The following is a 15,620-nucleotide window of genomic DNA, read 5'->3' as shown; positions in this document are numbered from 1 at the left end:
CCGGTCACCGGCCAGTATGTGTATATGTACATGTATGACCCAGTCACCGGCCAGTATCTGTATATGTACATGTATGACCCGGTCACCGGCCAGTATCTGTACATGTATGACCCGGTCACCGGCCAGTATGTGTATATGTACATGTATGACCCGGTCACCGGCCAGTATGTGTATGTGTACATGTATGACCCGGTCACCGGCCAGTATGTGTATATGTACATGTATGACCCGGTCACCGGCCAGTATGTGTATGTGTACATGTATGACCCAGTCACCGGCCAGTATGTGTATGTGTACATGTATGACCCAGTCACCGGCCAGTATGTGTATATGTACATGTATGACCCAGTCACCGGCCAGTATGTGTATATGTACATGTATGACCCGGTCACCGGCCAGTATGTGTATATGTACATGTATGACCCGGTCACCGGCCAGTGTGTGTATATGTACATGTATGACCCGGTCACCGGCCAGTATCTGTATATGTACATGTATGACCCGGTCACCGGCCAGTGTCTGTATATGTACATGTATGACCCGCTCACCGGCCAGTATGTGTATATGTACATGTATGACCCGGTCACCGGCCAGTATGTGTATATGTACATGTATGATCCGGTCACCGGCCAGTATGTGTATATGTACATGTATGACCCGGTCACCGGCTAGTATGTGTATATGTACATGTATGACCCAGTCACCGGCCAGTATGTGTATATGTACATGTATGACCCGGTCACCGGCCAGTATGTGTATATGTACATGAATGACCCAGTCACCGGCCAGTATGTGTATATGTACATGTATGACCCGGTCACCGGCCAGTATATGTACATGTATGACCCGGTCACCGGCCAGTATGTGTATATGTACATGTATGACCCGGTCACCGGCCAGTATGTGTATATGTACATGTATGACCCGGTCACTGGCCAGTATGTGTACATGTACATGTATGACCCGCTCACCGGCCAGTATGTGTATATGTATATGTATGACCCGGTCACCGGCCAGTATGTGTATATGTACATGTATGACCCGGTCACCGGCCAGTATGTGTATATGTACATGTATGACCCGGTCACCGGCTAGTATGTGTATATGTACATGTATGACCCAGTCACCGGCCAGTATGTGTATATGTACATGTATGACCCGGTCACCGGCCAGTATGTGTATATGTACATGTATGACCCAGTCACCGGCCAGTATGTGTATATGTACATGTATGACCCGGTCACCAACCAGTATGTGTATATGTACATGTATGACCCGGTCACCGGCTAGGATGTGTATATATACATGTATGACCCAGTCACCGGCCAGTATGTGTATATGTACATGTATGACCCGGTCACCGGCCAGTATGTGTATATGTACATGTATGACCCGGTCACCGGCCAGTATCTGTATATGTACATGTATGACCCGGTCACCGGCTAGTATGTATATATGTACATGTATGACCCGGTCACCGGCCAGTATGTGTATATGTACATGTATGACCCGGTCACCAGCCAGTATATGTACATGTATGACCCGGTCACCGGCCAGTATGTGTATATGTACATGTATGACCCGGTCACCAGCCAGTATATGTACATGTATGACCCGGTCACCGGCCAGTATGTGTATATGTACATGTATGACCCGGTCACCAGCCAGTATATGTACATGTATGACCCGGTCACCGGCCAGTATGTGTATATGTACATGTATGACCCGGTCAGAATGTGTATATGTATGACCCACTCAACAGCGAGTATGTGTCCATGTATGACCCGGTCATCGTCCACAATCTGAATATTTACGTGTATGACCCAGTAATTAGCTACTATGTGTACAAGTACAGACTCATGGTGCTTCTGAGTGCATGGAGGAGAGAACAGGGGATAGTCATATTTCTGCGGGATTAGTCCGACCAGGAGAAATGTGTTTTTAGGGCGCACTTCAAACTGTGGATACGGGAAATTACTCGAGTTTTCCTGGTATGTGCAATCCATTAATCTGGTGCAACATGGGATGGTAAGAAGAAATATGCAGCTAATGAATTCTTTTGAGAGCCTGATATTAAAAACAGCAAGCTCTAAATGAAAATTGAGGAGCAAGAGAAGCCAACTACAAACTAAAATGTCTATACAAATGCACAGAGCATGGGAAATAAACAAGGAGAATTGGAGCTGCTAACCCAGGAATAGAGATGGGATGTCAGAGGCATCACTGAATCCTGGTGGGATGATACACATGGTTGGAATACATACCTGGAAGGCTACAACACATTTATTAGAAACAGGATTAACAAGAAGTGAGGAGGTGTTGCATTGTATGTTAGGAAAACGTATATCTCCACAGAGATCCAATTTTCAGAGACTGGTAGCTTTGTAGAATCTGGGTAAGAATACAAGGAGAGAAGAACAGAAAGGACACTATTGTAGGTGTTTACTATAGGCCACCTGGACAGACTGAAGATATGGATGAACTCTTTTTACCTCAGATGTGTCCAAAAAAGTGTGACATAGTGATCATGGGAGATTTTAACTATCCAGATATTTTATTTGTTGGGAATCTCTCTCAGGCAAAAGTACCATATTTTTCATTTTTTTAGACGCTCCTGATTATAAGACGCACCCCAAAGTTTGAGGAGAAAAATAGGAAAAAAACTTTTTTTAATAAAATGGTGCTTCTTATAATCCATGTATCTTATTGCTTACCGGGGGTGGTGGCTGCGATGAAGCGGGGTCCCAGAGTGGAGCGTTGCTGCAGGCTGGGATGACAGGTGTGCAGGTGTCCTGTGCTGCGGGGGTGTCTCCGGTGATGCTGGCGTCTCCATTGCTGCGGGGGGGCTCTGCTGACATTTTGTGAAAGGCCAGAACCCCCCGGCAGTTCGTCCATTCTTTCCTGTGCGGTGGTCTTCGGTACAATGGCCGCCGGGAGGCGGCACATGCGCAAATAGAGATCTCGGGACCAAGATCTCGGGAGATGAGATCTCAGCGCTGAAATCTCCCGGGATCTTGGTCTCGAGATCTCCATCTGTGCATGCGCCGCCTCCAGGTGGCCATTGTCCCGAAGACCACCGCATAGGAAAGCATAGACGAACTGCCGGGGGGCTCTGGCCTTTCACAAAATGTCGTCAGAGCCCCCTGCAGCATGGGAGATGCCAGCATCACCCTGGGCAGCGGTGGCAGACACCCTTCCTCCCAGCCTGCAACGGTATCGGTAAGCGGTATATCCACATTGTAAGGCGCACCCCCATTCCCCCCAAAAAAGAACTTGGGGGAAAAAATGTGCATCTTACAATGCACAAAATACGATAATGGACCCAGAAAAGTCTTATCTTCTTTTGCTGACAACTTTATCTTTCAAAAGGTAGAAGAGAGAAAAAGAGGATCTGCAATCTTGGACCTAATTCTTACCAACTGAAAGGAAATGGTTGAGGAAGTAAAGGTGGCCGGGAATTTAGGAGGCAGTGATTATGCTATTCTCGAATTTTGGATTACAAGAGGATGAAGACCTGCGAAGACTCAGACCTTAAGGTTGGACTTCAGAAAGGCAGATTTTAATGGGACTCAGAAAGATGGTAGGAAAGGTCTAATGGCCGGATGTTCTGAAGAATGGAAATGTCCTAGAAGGATGGGAGATTTTACTGAATGAAATTCTCAATCAGTAACAATCCTGAAAAGAAGGAAGAGTTGGAACCGATAACCCCTTCACGACCAGAGGTATTTTGGGTTTTGCATTTTCATTTTTTTTAACCAGAGCCAGCATAGGTTTGTAGCATACAAGTAATGCCAGACTAATCTAATTTCCTTCTATGATGGAATCACTGATTGGGTGAATTAGGGAAATACGGTAGATATGATATATCTCGATTTCAGCAAGGCATTTGATAAAGTATCTCATGCTATCCCTATTGAGAAAATGACCAAGTATGAGATTGACAAGGCTACTGTTAGGTGGATTCATGACTGGCTCAGTGATCGTGCTCAAAGAGTGGTAATAAATGGTTGCACATCCAATTGGAAGAATGTTACTAGTGGGTACCACAAGGCTTTGTCCTGGCCCCAGTGTTACAAGAGGGTACCACAAGGCTCTGTCCTGGCCCCAGTGTTACAAGCAACTGCACATGTGAAAAAGACTTGGGCATACTAATAGATCATATATTGAACATAAGTCAACAGTGTGATGCCGCAGCAAAAAGGGCAAATACAATTCTGGGATGTATTAACTGAAGCATACAGTCTTGATCACGTGAAGTCATTATTGCTCTCTACTCCTCTTTGGTCAGACCTCATCTGGAATACTGTGTCCAGTTTTAGGCTCCACATTTTAAAAAAGACCTCAACAAACTAGAGCAACTTCAGAGAAGAGCGACCAGAATGGTGACCGGTCTGCAAACCATGTCCTATGAGGAACGGTTACAGGTTCTGAGAATGTTTAGCTGCAAAAAAGAAGACTGAGAGCAGACTTAATAGCTGTCTACAAATATCTCAAGGGCTGTCACATTGTAGAAGGATCACTTTCTGTCTGATGACATTCCCACCATCATCATGGGTGACTTCAGCATCCCCATTGACACCCACCAGTCAGCAGCCTCCAAACTCCTGTCCCTTACTTCATCTTTTGGACTTACTCAGTGATCCTCCTCAGCCACCCACACAGACGGACACGCATTAGACCTGGTCTTCACCCATCTCTGCTCCCTATCTAACTTCACAACCTCCCCTCTCCCTCTATCTGACCACCATCTACTCACTTTCTCATCCGTCCTCCTCACCAGTCACCCATGTCCAGCAACATGCGCACCCCCGCAGAAACCTCGCACACCTTGACACCCACACACTCTCTGACTCTATCCTACCACTGGCATCCATATCCTCACTCCACGACACAGACACTGCCACTAGTTTCTACAATGCCACTCTGGCATCAGCCATCGACTCGGTCGCCCCTGTAAATCATAGCAGAGTGCGACAAATCAATAGACAACCCTGGCACAATAACATCACTAAAAAGCTTCAGTAAGTATCCAGAATTACAGAACAGCGTTGGAAGAAAACACATTCGCAAGATGATTTCACTGCACTCAAACAAGCAACACTCGCATTCAAATCAGCTCTCACCTCTGCTAAACAGGCCTACTACACAACCCTCGTATCTTCCTTATCCCACAACCCCAAACAGTTGTTCAACACTTTTAACTCCCTCCTCTTCCCACCACTGCCCCCTCCAACCTCCCTAATCGTTGCCGAGGACTTTGCCTCGCACTTCAAAAATAAGATCGACCAAACAAGGCAAGTCTTTGTTGTCAAACCACCACAACCCCTTTGTATACCAGACCAATGCCCTAACCCCATAACTTCCCTTTCCAACATCACTGAAGGGGGGCTTTCTCATCTCTCCAAATCACACCTCACCACCTGTGCACTCGACCCCATCCCACCTCCTCCCCAATCTCACCACCACACTAATCCCATCCCTAACCCACCTCTTCAACCTATCACTAAGTTCTGGTACCTTCCCCTCTGCTTTCAAACATGACACAATCAAACCATCCCTTGACCCAAGCGCTATGTCCAGCTATCGCCCCATATCTTTGCTCCCATTTGCTTACAAACTCCTTGAGCAGCACGTCCATGCTGAACTTTCCTCTCACTTTGCATCTAACTGTCTCTTCGACAACCTACAATCTGGCTTCCGTCCCCACCATTCCACTGAGACTGCCCTGACCAAAATTACAAACGACTTACTTACAGCCAAAGCTAACAGACAATTCTCTATACTACTCTTTCTAGACCTGTCCTCTGCCTTCGACACAGTTGACCACTGCCTCCTACTACAGATCCTTTCTTCCTTTGGTGTCAAAGACCTGGCCCCATCCTGGATCTCCTCACACCTTACCAACCGCACATTTAGCGTTTCCTACTCCCATACTACCTCTTCATCTCGTCCTCTCTCTGTTGGTGTCCCTCAAGGCTCTGTCCTAGGACCCCTTCTCTTCTCCATCTATACCCTTGGCCTGGGACAAATCATAAAGTCCTATGGCTTCCAGTACCATCTATATGCTGATGACACTCAGATCTACCTCTCTGGCCCAGATGTCACCTCTCTGATCTCCAGAATCCCAGAGTGTCTAGCAGCCATATCCTCCTTCTTCTCCTCTCGCTTCCTCAAGCTCAATGTGGACAAATCTGAACTCATCATCTTTCCTCCATCTCACATATCTTCCCTACCTGATCTATGCATCAAAATAAATGAAATCACACTTTCCCCTGTCCCCAAAATCCACTGCCTCGGAGTAACCCTGGACTCTGCCCTGTCCTTCAAACCGCACATCCAAGCTCTCACCACCTCCTGTCGCCTCCAGGTCGAAAATATTTCAAGAATCCGTCCTTTCCTCAACCCTCACTCTACCTAAATACTTGTGCATGCCCTCATCATCTCCCGCCTCGACTACTGCAACATCCTCTTTTGTGATCTACCTTCTAACACTCTCGCACCCCTCCAGTCCATCCTTGACTCTGCTGCCTGACTAATTAATCTCTCTCTTCGTTACTCCTCCGCTTACCCTCTTTGCAAATCCCTGCACTGGCTCCCATTCCCTCAGCGTATCCAGATTAAACTATTAACACTGACCTACAAAGCCATCCATAACCTTTCTCCTCCGTATATTTCCAAACTAATCTCTCAATATCTTCCCTCATGTAATCTCCGGTCCTACCAAGACCTTCTCCTCTCCTCCACGCTTATTCGCTCCTCACCCAGTCGCCTCCAAGACTTCTCCCGAATTTCCCCCATCCTCTGGAATTCTGTGCCCCAACACGTCCGGTTATCCACCACATTTGGATCCTTCAAAAGAAACCTGAAAACCCCCCTCTTCAAAGAAGCTTACAGCCTGTAATGACGACACGGCCACCTCAACACCATCGGAGCTACTGCAACCCTCAACCTACTGTCTCCTTCCCATAATCCTGTAGAATGTAAGCCCACAAGGGCAGGGTCCTCTTCCCTCTGTACCAGTCTGTCATTGTTAGTTTGTTTACTGTAAGTGATATTTGTGTTTGATGTAACCCCTTCTCATGTACAGCACCATGGAATTATTGGTGCTATATAAATAATAATAATTCTCATTTGCACAAGGAAAGACTAGAAGCAATGGGATGAAACTGAATGGGAGGAGACACAGATTAGATATTAGAAAAAACTTTTTGACACTGAGGGAGATCAATGAGTGGAACAGGCGGCCACGAGAGGTGGTGAGTTCTCCTTCCATGGGAGTTTTCAAACAGAGGCATCTATCTGGGATGATTTAGTGAATCCTGCTTTGAGCAGGGAGTTGGACCAGATGACCCAGGAGGTCCCTTCCAACTCTACCATTCTATGAGTTTAAGTGGGGTACCACAAGGCTCTGTCCTGGCCCCAATGTTCAACATTTTTATAAATGATCTAGATAAGGAAACTAAAGGTGAACTAATCATATTTGCAGACGATGCAATGCTAGGAGGGATAGCTAACAGTAGAGAAGACCGAGAAAGGATTCAGAAGGATCTAGATAAGCTTGATTAATGGGCAGCGACTAATAGAATGGTATTTAACAGGAAGAAATGCAAGATTCTACATCTGGGCAAGAAAAATGAAAATTACTTATATAGAATGGGAGGAATAGAACTAAGCAACAGCATGTGTGAAAAAGACTTGGGTATACTACAAGATCACAGACTGCACAGGAGTCGGTGTGATACAGCAGCAAAAGAGGCAAACACAGTTCTAGGATGTCTTAGTAGAATCATAGAGTCTAGATCACATGAAGTAATTATCGCCCTCTGCTCCTCCTTGGTCAGGCCTCATCTGGAATAATGTTTTTTTTTTAAAAAAAAAAAAAAAACATTGAAAAACTGTAGCAAGTTCAGAGAAGAGCGACCAGGATGATGATCTGTCTGCAAACCATGTCCTATGAGGAACGGTTACAGGATTTGGGAATGTTTAGCTGCAAAAAAGAAGACTGAGAGCAGACTTAATAGCTGTCTACAAATATCTGATGGTCTGTCACATTGTAGAGGGATCATCATTATTTGCATTTACACAAGGAAACACGAGAAGCAATGGGATGAAACTAAATGGGAGGAGGCACAGAGTGGCTATTAGAAAAAAACTTTTGGACAGTAAGGGTGATCAATGAGTGGAACAGGCAGCCACGAGAGGTGGGGAGTTTTCCTTCAATGGAAGTCTTCAAACAGAAGCTGGAGAGACATCTGACTGAGATGGTTTAGTGAATTCTGCATTGAGCAGGGGGTTGGACACAAGGACCCCGGAGGTCCCATCCAACTCTTAACATTCTATGATCTTGAGAGAGCACTGTGGAGAGGTCGGGTAGGTTAATACTCAAAGATGAGGAGGAGATGTAGGGTAGTGCGGCACTGTGGAGAGAGCATTTAGAGTGATATAGTGCTGCACCACCTTTCTCATCTCTATCGAGAGGACCCTGAGAATCCCCCGACAGTAAGGGAAGAGGGTCTGGCATTAGATCTAGTGAAGGAGCAGTTAGAGAAGTAGGATGAGAACCAGGGGAGCAGTGTCCATGAGGCAGATACAGCAGAGCATAGTGAGGAGGAGCTGGTGATCCGCGGTGTCAGGTCAGCAGAGATCCAGGAGAATGAGCAAGGACCAGAGATCATTAGAGACCTCGGTGAGGTCAGATACTGTCGAGAGTAAAGAGCAGAAACCAGGTTGTAAAGGTTGAAGAAACAGAGCGATATCTGAGATGGTGGATTAGATGGGAGTGGACCTAGAGATGAGGGGAGATTAGCGACCGGTCTGTAGTCAGTAGTGCAGTTCTGGTCCAGGGCTGTTTTTATTTTTTTTAGTAATGGGGTTATGACTTTGTGTGTGAAGGAGGGAAATGTATTGGAAGAAAGAGAGGTTAGATATTATAGTTAGGTGGTGACAGCGGAGAAAGGGAGGAGGAGAGGGAATAGGTCATTGGTGCAGGTTGTAGGGCGAGAAGAAGCGAGGAGCCAGGTAACTTCTTTTGTAACTGGCGTAAGTGGACAGTGAAATGCGGGAGAGAAGAAGAGCCGCGATATTGGGGATTGGGAGATGGTTTCCTGTCAGATAGTGAATTTTTTTTCTGTGAAATGATTGTGTGGATCGTCAGCGCTGAGGACGGTGATCGGGGGGTGGCATGCTAGGACTGAGGAGCGAGTGACGAGTGTCGGTGGTTAAGGATTGTCCGACAGTGATGTGAGGAGGGCGGTGAAGTCGCTTGTTGGGCCGGATGGAGGCAGGCTTACTTATACGTTATATAGTGGATGAAGTTTTCTGCTGGAAGTAATTTTCTCCATTCACACTCGACACCTGGAGCACCGCTGGTGAACACGTGTTTGCAGCGTGTGCCAGGGTCACCGCCGTCTGCGCCTGGTCGTTTTCCTTGTAGTCGGTGCTGCTTTAGCCAGATACTGTCCAATGTATAATTCTAATTTGATAATGCAAAGTCGACATGAGCAAGGAGATCGCGGCTAAATACGACTGCTGATTGTTCTTTGGCTGCTGGGTATTGATGGCACGTAGGTCTCTGTAGTCTCTGTATATGCGGTCAGTGAGGGGGTCCTGAGTGGGCGACCGTCACTGACGGAGAAGGAAAGAAGCTTGTGGTCAGAGAGGGGAGTTAGTGAAGTCATGTAGTGAGCAGAGCCAGTAGAAGATCAGGTCCAGAGTTTTCTCTTCTTCATATAGGAGAATTAGTAGCTGTGAAAGAAGAGAGCGAAGGTTAGAGAAAGAAGATGAGGGGCTGATGGGGAGAGCGGATCATCATTGGGGATGGTAAAGTCCCCCATGATGAGTGGGAATGTCACAGGATAGGAAGTCTGGAAGCCAGGTGGGAAAGTGATCAAGGAACTGACTGGAGGAGCCCGGAGGGTGATACACAACTGCTATTTGCAGGGGAAGAGTCTGGTTTGAGAGTGTGGACCTCAAAAGAAGGAAGGATAAGAGAGAGACAGGGGGATAACCTGGTTATGAGAGGAGAAGACCCCACGTCCACCTTCTCTTCTCAGTTCTGGGCATTTGTGAAAAATGTAGCCCACCATGCGACAGAGCAGCAGTGATATCCGACTGTTGGATCCCGGGTTCAATGATAGCCAGAAGGTTAATGGAATTAGAAAGGTAGAAGTGGTGGATGTCGGGGAGTTTGGTACACACTGACCGAGACGTCCAGAGAGCACCAATACAGGAGACAGTGCAGCCTTATGCTGAGTGTTAACGGGATCAGCAGAGTTTCTATGTGCAACAGAGAGGGAATTACATTTATTAATACAAGAGGGGTCGGGGTTAGGCTGCTTTCACACATCAGTTTTTTTCCCATCAGTCACAATCCGTCGAATGTTGGAAAAAACAGATCCGTCACAGATTGTGAAAAACTGATGCGACGGATCCGTTTTTTCACTGGATCCAACTAGCTGATCCAGCTAATTGGATCCTAAAAAAATTGGAGCATGCTTAGTAAAATAAAAAAACGGAATCCATCGCCAGATTCCGACATTTGACGGATCCGGCGCCATAGGCTTCCATTCTAGCAAACAATGGACGGCGACGGATCCGTCACTGTCTGTTTTTTCGACGGACACAAAAAACTTTACTATGTCCGTTTTCTCCGGCCGCCGGAAAAACAATTTTCGACGGATCCAGTGAAAAACGGATGAAACGTGAGGCCATCCGTCGCTAATACAAGTCTATGAGGAAAAAAAAACGGATCCGGCGGCAACCTTTGCCAGATCCTTTTTTTTCCAAATTCGCTGGATTGTGCCCGATGGCAAAAAACTGTTGTGTGAAAGGGGCCTTAGAGGAGATGTCTCCTGTTACTGTAAGGGTACCGTCACACAGTGCCATTTTCATCGCTACGACGGCAAGATTCGTGACGTTGCAGCGTCATATGATTATCGCTCCAGCGTCGTAGACTGCGGTCACACGTTGCAATACACGGCGCTGGAGCGATAATTTCATGACGTATTTGCGATGTAGAAGCCGTTGGTTACTGTCCGCACATCGTATACAACCTGTGTCACACGATGCAATCATGCCGCCACAGCGGGACACTAGACGAAGAAAGAAAGTTTCAAACGATCTGCTACGACGTACGATTCTCAGCGGGGTCCCTGATCGCAGTAGCGTGTCAGGCACTACGATATCGTAACGATATCGCTAGAACGTCACGAATCGTGCCGTCGTAGCGATGAAAATGGCACTGTGTGACGGTACCCTAAGAGGCAGAACACTGAGAGTGAGCAGAAGGTTCAGTGATTTGTGAGGGCACCTCTTCAGTTTCGTTGGTGTATTTATCTGTGCAGCTTAAAATGAACCTGACAGCAAAGGCTACGTTCACATTTGCGTTGTGCGCCGCAGCGTCGGCGACACAACGCAAACAAAAACGCATGCAAAACGCTGCGTTTTGCGACGCATGCGTCCTTTTTTTGGTTGATTTTGGACGCAGCAAAAATGCAACTTGCTGCGTCCTCTGCGCCCGGATGCGGGCGCCGCAGTGACGCATGCGTCGCAAAACGCAAGTGCAACGCATGTCCATGCGCCCCCATGTTAAATATAGGGGCGCATGACGCATGCGGCGGCGCCCAACGCTGCGGCGCAGACCGCAAATGTGAACGTAGACTAATACCTGTGCCCAATCCCCGGGCCGCATTTATCAGGCATCGGCTGTATGATCAAGCCAAGTATGTCTGACTCTGGACGCACAGTGTTCAGAAAAACATACTTGTCAGACTGGAATTTATTTGGCATATTCTCTGTCTGCTCCTCCAAATTGTCAGATCTCTGATGACATGTCCATGAGACCTCACTACCAGGCCCAGGCGGTAGTGTTGTTGGTGGGACGGGGCAGTAGTGTCATTGGGGGACGGGGCGGTGCGGTAGTGTCATTGGGGGACGGGGCGGTAGTGTCCATTGGGGGACGGGACGCTGCGGTAGTGTCCATTGGGGGACGGAGCGGTAGTGTCATTTGGGGGACGGGGCGGTAGTGTAATTGGGTAACGGGACGGGGCGGTAGTGTCATTGGGGGACGGGGCGGTAGTGTCATTGGGGGACGGGGCGGTAGTGTCATTGGGGGACGGGGCGGTAGTGGCATTGGGGGACGGGGCGGTGCGGTAGTGTCATTGGGGGACGGGGCGGTGCGGTAGTGTCATTGGGGGACGGGGCGGTAGTGTCCATTGGGGGACGGGACGCTGCGGTAGTGTCCATTGGGGGACGGAGCGGTAGTGTCATTTGGGGGACGGGGCGGTAGTGTAATTGGGTAACGGGACGGGGCGGTAGTGTAATTGGGTAACGGGACGGGGCGGTAGTGTAATTGGGTAACGGGACGGGGCGGTAGTGTCATTGGGGGACGGGGCGGTAGTGTCATTGGGGGACGGGGCGGTAGTGTCATTGGGGGACGGGGCGGTAGTGTCATTGGGGGACGGGGCGGTAGTGTCATTGGGGGACGGGGCGGTAGTGTCATTGGGGGACGGGGCGGTAGTGGCATTGGGGGACGGGGCGGTAGTGTCATTTAGGGATGGGGTGGTGCGGTAGTGTCATTGGGGGATGGGGCGGTAGTGTCCATTGGGGGACGGGACGCTGCGGTAGTGTCCATTGGGGGACGGAGCGGTAGTGTCATTTGGGGGACGGGGCGGTAGTGTAATTGGGTAACGGGACGGGGCAGTAGTGTCCATTGGGGGACGGGATGATGCGGTAGTGTCCATTGGGGGACGGAGCGGTAGTGTCATTTGGGGGACGGGGCGGTAGTGTCATTTGGGGGACGGGGCGGTAGTGTAATTGGGTAACGGGACGGGGCGGTAGTGTCATTGGAGGATGGGGCGGTAGTGGCATTGGGGGACGGGGCGGTAGTGTCATTTGGGGACGGGGCGGTGCGGTAGTGTCATTGGGGGACGGGGCGGTAGTGTCCATTGGGGGACGGGACGCTGCGGTAGTGTCCATTGGGGGACGGAGCGGTAGTGTCATTTGGGGGACGGGGCGGTAGTGTAATTGGGTAACGGGACGGGGCGGTAGTGTCATTGGGGGACGGGGCGGTAGTGTCATTGGGGGACGGGGCGGTAGTGGCATTGGGGGACGGGGCGGTGCGGTAGTGTCATTGGGGGACGGGGCGGTGCGGTAGTGTCATTGGGGGACGGGGCGGTAGTGTCCATTGGGGGACGGGACGCTGCGGTAGTGTCCATTGGGGGACGGAGCGGTAGTGTCATTTGGGGGACGGGGCGGTAGTGTAATTGGGTGACGGGGCGGTAGTGTCATTGGGGGACGGGGCGGTAGTGTCATTGGGGGACGGGGCGGTAGTGTCATTGGGGGACGGGGCGGTAGTGTCATTGGGGGACGGGGCGGTAGTGTCATTGGGGGACGGGGCGGTAGTGTCATTGGGGGACGGGGCGGTAGTGGCATTGGGGGACGGGGCGGTAGTGTCATTTAGGGATGGGGTGGTGCGGTAGTGTCATTGGGGGATGGGGCGGTAGTGTCCATTGGGGGACGGGACGCTGCGGTAGTGTCCATTGGGGGACGGAGCGGTAGTGTCATTTGGGGGACGGGGCGGTAGTGTAATTGGGTAACGGGACGGGGCAGTAGTGTCCATTGGGGGACGGAGCGGTAGTGTCATTTGGGGGACGGGGCGGTAGTGTCATTTGGGGGACGGGATGGGGCAGTAGTGTCATTGGGGAACGGGACGGGGCGGTAGTGTCATTGGGGAACGGGACGGGGCGGTAGTGTCATTGGAGGACGGGGCGGTAGTGTCATTGGAGGACGGGGCGGTAGTGTCATTGGAGGACGGGGCGGTAGTGGCATTGGGGGACGGGGTGGTGCGGTAGTGGCATTGGGAGATGGGGCGGTGCGATATAGTCATTGGGGGACGGGGCGGTGCGATATAGTCATTGGGGGATGGGGCGGTGCGGTAGTGTCATTGGGGGATGGGGCAGGGCAGTAGTGTCATTGGGGGACGGAACGGGGCGGTATTGTCATTGGGTGTTTTTTTTCTGTTAAACCAAAATTGACATGTAGAGAAGCAGAGACGCGCCGTCCGCTCCTCATCACTGGTATCCAGGAGGTTGCACAGATGGTTCTTCTGTCAGTGTTCGGTTATTTCAGCGACACAGGGCTTTTTTATATACAGTGCCTACAAGTAGTATTCAACCCCCTGCAGATTTAGCAGGTTTACACATTTGGAATTAACTTGGCATTGTGACATTTGGACTGTAGATCAGCCTGGAAGTGTGAAATGCACTGCAGCAAAAAAGAATGTTATTTCTTTGTTTGTTTGTTTTTTAAATTGTGAAAAGTCTTTTCAGAGGGTCATTTATTATTTAACCCCTCAACCCACCAGAATTCTGTTTGGTTCCCCTAAAGTATTAAGAAGTAGTTCAGGCACAAAGAACAATGAGCTTCACATGTTTGGATTAATTATCTCTTTTTCCAGCCTTTTCTGACTATTTAAGACCCTCCCCAAACTTGTGAACAGCACTCAAACATGGTCAACATGGGAAAGACAAAGGAGCATTCCAAGGCCATCAGAGACAAGATCGTGGAGGGTCACAAGGCTGGCAAGGGGTACAAAACCCTTTCCAAGGAGTTGGGCCTACCTGTCTCCACTGTTGGGAGCATCATCCGGAAGTGGAAGGCTTATGGAACTACTGTTAGCCTTCCACGGCCTGGACAGCCTTTGAAAGTTTCCTCCCGTGCCGAGGCCAGGCTTGTCCGAAGAGTCAAGGCTAACCCAAGGACAACAAGGAAGGAGCTCCGGGAAGACCTCATGGCAGTGGGGACATTGGTTTCAGTCAATACCATAAGTAACGTACTCCACCGCAATGGTCTCCGTTCCAGACGAGCCCGTAAGGTACCTTTACTTTCAAAGCGTCATGTCAAGGCTCGTCTACAGTTTGCTCATGATCACTTGGAGGACTCTGAGACTGAATGGTTCAAGGTTCTCTGGTCTGATGAGACCAAGATCGAGATCTTTGGTGCCAACCACACACGTGACGTTTGGAGACTGGATGGCACTGCATACGACTCCAAGAATACCATCCCTACAGTCAAGCATGGTGGTGGCAGCATCATGCTGTGGGGCTGTTTCTCAGCCAAGGGGCCTGGCCATCTGGTCCGCATCCATGGGAAGATGGATAGCACGGCCTACCTGGAGATTTTGGCCAAGAACCTCCGCTCCTCCATCAAGGATCTTAAGATGGGTCGTCATTTCATCTTCCAACAAGACAACGACCCAAAGCACACAGCCAAGAAAACCAAGGCCTGGCTCAAGAGGCAAAAAATCAAGGTGTTGCAGTGGCCTAGTCAGTCTCCTGACCTTAACCCAATTGAAAACTTGTGGAAGGAGCTCAAGATTAAGTCCACATGAGACACCCAAAGAACCTAGATAACTTGGAGAAGATCTGCATGGGGGAGTGGGCCAAGATAACTCCAGAGACCTGTGCCGGCCTGATCAGGTCTTATAAAAGACGATTATTAGCTGTAATTGCAAACAAAGGTTATTCCACAAAATAATAAACCTAGGGGTTTAATAATAATTGACCCACACTTTTATGTTTAAAATTTATAAAAATTTAACTGAGCAACAAAACTTTTTGGTT

General features: G+C 49.2%; 1 protein-coding gene across 7 annotated transcripts in view; it reads left to right on the top strand.

Moving 5' to 3' along the window:
- Positions 1–15,620, top strand: part of HSF1 (heat shock transcription factor 1) — a 57,658-nt gene that overhangs the window by 1,722 nt on the left and 40,316 nt on the right. Inside the window, exon 1 of one of the 7 annotated variants that reach the window (XM_077271565.1) lies at positions 3,375–3,722. The exons of 5 other annotated variants lie outside the window; for them this stretch is intronic. The gene's annotated coding sequence lies outside the window, so the exon portion shown is untranslated. Of the gene's footprint in view, positions 1–3,374; positions 3,723–15,620 lie in introns of those variants that run through there. One more of the 7 variants, XM_077271563.1, reaches the window with a different exon arrangement.

The sequence above is a fragment of the Ranitomeya variabilis genome, chromosome 6 (assembly GCF_051348905.1).
Source record: "Ranitomeya variabilis isolate aRanVar5 chromosome 6, aRanVar5.hap1, whole genome shotgun sequence".
NCBI lineage: Eukaryota > Metazoa > Chordata > Amphibia > Anura > Dendrobatidae > Ranitomeya > Ranitomeya variabilis.
The sequence above is the reverse complement of the archived record's forward strand: the minus strand, read 5'-3'. Positions and strand labels throughout refer to the sequence as shown.